This window comes from Talpa occidentalis, unplaced genomic scaffold (assembly GCF_014898055.3).
Source record: "Talpa occidentalis isolate TD23 unplaced genomic scaffold, MPIMG_talOcc4v2.1 talOcc4.12, whole genome shotgun sequence".
In the NCBI taxonomy this organism is placed as follows: Eukaryota; Metazoa; Chordata; class Mammalia; order Eulipotyphla; family Talpidae; genus Talpa; species Talpa occidentalis.
In genome coordinates this window covers 89,996,018-90,002,905 of record NW_023601212.1, presented here as the reverse complement: position 1 = coordinate 90,002,905, position 6,888 = coordinate 89,996,018, and positions in this window count along the sequence as shown.

Genomic DNA, 6,888 nt, shown 5'->3' with positions numbered 1-6,888 from the left:
CTGATGCAGGCAAGCGTCAGGTTACACAGGGTGCGAGCCTGGCTCCTGTCCATGCTGGGCCGGGGTGGCTGCAGCCAGCACCGACAGGGAACATGCAGTAGATGCCTGCCTGGGCATTGCCTGTAAAGAGCTTCCTCCTCCTCCCCATGGCAGGAAGGTGGGGGCCAGGCCCTCAAATTCGTGGAAAAGACCAGTCTCTGCATGATGTCACAGGCAGGGATATTTCCAGAGACCAGGGCTACAGTTGGCTTTGTCGAAGGCGAGGCCATGAGCCTCTGGAGCCAGCAGTACCATTTCTCCCCCAGCGCTAGCACATACACCCGTGGCTGTAGTCACCCCCTGGCACCCCACCTCCCAGCTTGTGCATCTACGGTGCCATGTACTGCTCCCTCCTCTTCCACTCATCCTTCCAAGGCAGATACAAAGCCCACCACCTCTGTGAAGTCTTCCCTGCTCAATCCTTTGCCCCTAGACGTTGGAGCTTCCACCGGGATAAACTTTCATCCCCACCTGTCTGTCTCTCTGGTTCAATGGTGAGCTCTTGAGGGCAGCACTGTGCCTTACCTCTTTGTGCCCAGACTGGGACAGGACTCAGCACGGATCTTCCTCAACTTATGATGGGGTTAGGTGCCAACAAGCCCATTGAAAGTCAGAAATACCATAAGTTGAAAATGCATTTAATGAACCTGACCTAGTGACCATCACAGCTCAGCTGACCTAAAATTAAGCACTCAGAACACATATATTGTCCCATAGTTGGACAAAATCATCTAACACAGGATTTATTTTTGAATACAGCGGTGACATACTCATGCAATTTATGAAGACAGTTCTGAAAGTGAAAAATAGCCCATAAAGGATCATTTGTTTACCCTCCTGGTGCCTCACTGACAGGGCACTGCTGCCCCTGACCAGTATCACAAGACAGGACCCTACAACGGTCCTGTCTACGAGTATCACAGGGCCGGGGGTTAAAATCAACATTCAGAACCCGAGGTACAGTCTCTATGCATTGCCGATCCCTTTTGCACCATTCTAAGTTGAACCGTCACACGTCAGGGTTGTCTGTACTGTGATGGCATCTAGGAAAAGTTTATGGAGCAAATAAACACGATAATAATCATAATAACAGCTACTATTTATTGAGCACTTATTGTTTGCCAGGGATCCTCTAGGCACTTCACACACATCAGCTCTGGTAATTCTCTCAGCTCAAGGACTCTCACAAATAAAGGAACCGGGGCTCCTTTCTCCTGGAAGCTCTCCCCCAGAGCCGCAGACCTCTCCAGCTTCAAGGCAGGGGCAGGGAGGAAGCAGTGGGGGCACTTCGTTCCCTGACCCCTTGGGCAAGCAGCCACCATGACCAGGAATTACTGACTTCAAGGGACAGAGACCCCATTTGTGAGTCACGGAAATGTTCTAGATGTGTCCTTGTTCTTCTCAAGTAATCAGCGCTGCTGCCCTCCCTGCTCCCTTCTGGCAACTGAGTGTCAGACCCAAGTGTCCCATGGTCCACAGAACATCTCTGACCACAGGGACACCTCAAACTCAACCTGCACCCAGGGGAGCTCCCAAGAAAGGGCCCAACCTGTCTAGGAGAAAGGTCTGGGTGGGGCAGAAGCACCTGGCAGTCTTGAGGGTGTGATTAACTCAAAGAGAGGAGAGAGTTGAGGAGGGAGAGCTGGGACTTAGGGTTTATGAAGCAGCTGCAGCATGAGGAGCCTGGAGTACACTGGAGCAGCCAGGCCCTTCCTTCCCATGGCCTCTCCCACCTCCTACCCATAAGGAGGGCGAGGCTGGCAGTTTGTCTCCAAGGGCAAGCTGGACCTGGCACTTCCTGCGGCTCCCCTTTCTCACGTCACAAGGCTCACCTGTGACCCATGGTCACCTTGGGTAGCACCCATCTTGGGTAGCTCCCCGCTGTTGCCTCAGCAGCCAAGGCCAGCTCAGATGTCACCCGCTCTGCAGCATCCATCTTGCCCCTCCCGTGCCCTGGCAAATTGAAGCATGGTGTCCTCAGCTGACAAGGGGAGAAAACCACCCCATTTTTCAATGTGCCATGACCAAGTCCCAGTTCGGTGCTGATGGATCTCTTGCATGCCGGGACATGCTGAGTCTCCTTTCAACAGCGCTGCCTCCCAGCCCGCAGCCCCAGCTCCCGAGCCCACACTGAACTGCATCTTGTGTTCCTGCTGTTTTTGTTTTCTCAAGTCAGCTTCTGCTTATTTAACTACACTGGGGTCTCCTTTAGCCACTGCCTCAACAGCTATTTATTCAACAAGTGTTTCTGAGCCCTGTTTCATGTCCCATGAGAGCTGTAACACATAACACACACTTAGCAGCTCAAAACCAGGAATGTATTCTCCCACAGATTCGGAGGCTAGAACTCCAGAAAGGGCCTTACCAGCCTCAGATCAAGGCCACACTCCCCAGGGGCGCGTTCCCTGCAGACCCTCTCTGGGAGAACCCAGTTTCTTACCTTTTCTGGCTTCCAGAATGCACTTGGCTCCTGGCCCTTCCTCCATGCTCAGGGCCAGCACACTGACCTCCTGCTTCAGTTGTCAGCTTGACCCTAATGCAGCCAAATTTCCCTCTGCCTCCTTTTTACAGGGACGTTTGTGACATTTAGGACTCATGCAGCCAACCCCGTGGACGTGATCAGAGGCCCATGGGCACCCACATGGGTACCCACACGGGCACGCTGGCCGGCAATGACCAACCTCGTACTTAAGTGGGTTGACTTCCCCTGGCTTTTTACACCACATGTTTGTGTTTCTTGAACACACAAGCCAACTTTTAAAATCTCAGAAGGGAAAGAACATGGTGACCAGGTGGTGACATAGCTATGGAAGGATGTTAACAGCATCTCACAAGCAGCGTGGAGTTCCAGGAAATGCCCCAAGAGACAAATATCTCTCTGACTCTGTTCCCTTCCTCCTCTGCTGAAGCAGCCCCCAGGGTGGGTTCTCTAAGAAGCTGCCACCACCCTCCAGAAAGATGAGGAACATTCGAGCTCCTCTTCCGAGGCAGGACCAGCCCAGGGTGGAGAAGCTGTCTGGACCAGCAGGATTCCTGAGGCACGTGCTCTAATTACAAGCTGAAGCCTGAAGGAGCCTCATTGTGCACAGCTGGAAGGAGCCGCAGGAGGAGGCGAAAAGAACTGATTGTTAAAATGCTCCTTCACCCTCCTCCAGCAAGGCTCCTGCAGGAATCTCCCCAGCTGCGTCTGCTCCAATCTCTGGTCAGAGCCACAGGTATTTGTTTGACAGGCTCTGTTGTTTCGTAGTGCTGTTTGTTGACTGACTGCATGTACTCAGGTATGGACAGTAGCCTTTGTTCTTTTTTAATAACAGTATGAAACATACAAGTTTTAAAATGTATTTATGCCAAAGATAGATAATGTGTTGGGAATTTTATCCACAAGAACCAAAAACCTAACTCATTGAATTAAGAAAAAAGAAAGGCATTTTGGCTCACATTACTGGAAATGCACCTCTAGCTTCGCTTCAGGTATGGCTGGATCCAGAGACTCAATGGATGAAATTAGAATTTTTACTTCCTTGCTCTCCTCTGTGTATTCCTGTGTTAGCTCCATTCTCAGACACACTCCTTTATACAGTATCAAGGTGGATGATCAAGGTCTCAGAGTGTGTCCCATCTCTCAGGACCCCGAAAGAAAGGGAGCCTCTCTCACATGACTATTCAAACATCTGAAATTATCTAACGGGCTTGCATTGGACATTCTTGAGTCATGGTCCTTCATGAACTAGTCCCTGTGGCCATAGGGATGAAATAATGATTGGCCAGAATCAAGTGTTTATTCCAGGATTGGGGGAGCAGCCTTACCCCCCAAAAGTCATATTGAAAGGAAAGGGGGTAAGGAATATTGCCCAAGAGCCACCAGAGAGCTGTTATCACACGAAGGAAGAATGTGTGCTGGCATAAACAGCAGGCACCCACTATGTGTGGTAGAAAATAAAGACCAGTCATTGTTCCACTGTGACAGGCATCCTGACAGACCCTCTGGATTATCTGTTCATACATGAGGAAATTCAGTCAAGTTCAGAGGATCCCCCAACCCACCAACGTGACAGTGATTCAAGTAAGAATTCAAGAGAAGAAGCAGAGGGAGCTTTGGCAAGATGGTGAGACTGGTCATTGGTGGTTCCGATCCATCTCCTATGGTGAGTGTGTCCCCAGATCCCCACCAACTTCTGAACAAATTCCTGCCCCTGAGCCCCTCCGGCCACCCATCCCTCATCCACTTGGTCTTCCATCCTCCTGTCCATTCACACATCCATCCAGCTATCTCCCACCCACTGATCCAATAATTATCTTCTACATTCCAAAGTCAGACTCTGTGGTCCTGGTACCTGGTTCAAATCCAGCCTCCCATACTTAACAGCCCTGTGACTTTGGGCAAGTTACTTAACTAATCTTGCCTCAGTTTCCTCACATGTAAGGGGGAGGCTAATAGCAGTTTCTACTGCATAAGATTATTTTGCAGATACAATGAGATAAAGCAGACACCAAGGGCTTGGCTGAGGGCCTGACTCACAAGTTCCTCAGCACAGTTGTTTTTATGACATTAGGTATTTACCATGATCAGCCATTAACCAGCCACTGCAGGTACCTGAGTGGGCTAAAAATGGGTGAGCTCAGCCAGCTATAACCGTCCCTTGTTGCCGACCTTGAGGCAGATTCTGGCTGCAGAGAGCTGTTAGGACCACCGGGCAATGTACCTAGGGACTTTTGGACAAAAAAATATGCTTTATTTTTAATTAAAAAATAACAAAACTCACCTCAAGCTTTGCAGCTCCTACACATCTTCAGGCAGTTGTCTAACCTGACACCCTCTACTGCTGACTTAACTTCCAGGTTTACAGCTGGGCACCTGAGAAATTGCCAAACTGAACCACTGGAGAACCCCCAATTTTAATGCATGTCTGAGATTGACACAGACAAGTCCTAACCTATCCTTCAGACTCTTGATTGACAGTGGATGGAAACAGAAGACTTCTAGTATATCTCTGGAGCCCTGGGAGTGACCTCGTCATCATTTCTTCCCCTGGGGCCAAGATGCTGGGAAGGAGAGGTGAATTGGGGAGGTTACTAGTTGATTCTCCATATGGAAAATTGGTTTCGAATTCCTGGGCACAACTTGAGATCAGAAAATCATGTTCCAGGTGCTCCAGAGTGATGGCTGCAGCTCATGAAATCAGGGAAAATGCAGCTGCCCTGAGCCGACCAGCTTGCTCCAGAGGCTTTACCTGGAAATGAAAGAGAAGAACAGAATTAAGGCTTCACATGGGATCTGAGTCAAAGATCAATCCATGGCCAGAGGAGGGCCAAGCCCACAGTCAGGGTCAGGGGTCAGTCTGTGGTCTGGATCAGGATTTAACTCAGATTGGCCCAGATCCAGTCAGCAACCAGGTCTCTGGTCCAGATGACCCGCTTCACTCTCAGGCTTTGGGTGGAGGCCACATCCTTAACTGCCAGCATCCCTTGGGTGGACTTGGCATCCTCCTGGGCCCCCGAATCCATGTGTCTCCTTACAGTCCTCCTCCTTACAGTCCTCTCCTTACAGTGCTCCTGGCACTCAACACACCACCCTCTTTCATCCTGGCCCACATCACCCACCACCCAGGGCCCTTGTTCACATTCCCTGAAGACTTCAGTCTCTGCTGTTCTGTTTTCTTCTTGTAGTCATGCTTTTTCAGTTGTCTCAGAACCTCAGTGCTTGCTGACTTTGTCAAAGGAGGTGCAGGGAAGAATATTTTGACTCAATGAAACATGAAATGTACCCAGCACTGGGCATGGTGGACCCAGCTGTTGAATCTGTCATTGGCTCTTCACCATCTTTCTTCCCCATGTCCCTGATCAAATTGCTTTTACTCTCAAGACCATTTCTCCCCATTCAATGGGAAGATGGCCTCTGAGTCCCACCTGTACCTTCCTAAGCCTATATTGCTTTAAAGCTCATTCATATCGAAGAAACACATCTGTCAAACTCACCTAGCTCTGAACCAATCACTGTGGCCAGAGGATGGAGTACTCTCGTTGGTTATGTTTGTGTCATATTTCCATTCTTGATAAGGGTGAGTTCCACCCAAATCACATGGATCTCCCAAGAACAGCGGCTGAGCAAACAAACATAGATCTTTACCTTGAGAAAATTAAACTTGCACTGTGAATGACCCACTCTATGAGATCTCATGATTCTTTGAGCTCCTCCACTTGAATAGCTTTCATCTTCATTCCTCTGAAGCTGCCCATTGCCAAGGCTACCCCTTGGGTATGAACATACCTGCTCTCCCCTCTCCTTTTCCCTTCACCCCTGCTACTTGACCCAATCCGAATGTCCAGACCACCTCAGTCTTCCCGATTCATCAGCCTTCTTCTTTAATCTTCCTTCTATCCTAGATCCCATGTTCAAACATTTCAAGCACCCCCTCCTCAGAGTGTTCATCTTTCCACCCTCATGACCCCACTCAGTTGAAATGGACATGACTGCATGCTGCTAGTGAACTGGTCATGTAATTGGGCCAAATGCACACATTTGGGGTAACAGCAGTTATTTAGCATTCACACTTCTGAAACTGATATGCACAAGATTCACTCAGGGAGCAAATGGACAAGGCAGAGGCTGATTTCTTATGGCTGGAGTGAGGAGTATAGTTCTAACCAGGCTACCCCAGTGCTAGAGGTCATCAGAGCACACTGTGACCAGCCAGGATTTTGCAATCCTTTCCTTCAACATTCCTCCAATTTCCCTCCAGAACAGCCTGGGGCAGTTGTATAGAGAGATTATCAGGTCTCACTCCTGGAATTTCTGACTGAGTAGGTAGATTAGTGGCCCAGAAACTGCATCATTTTTTTTTCTTTTTT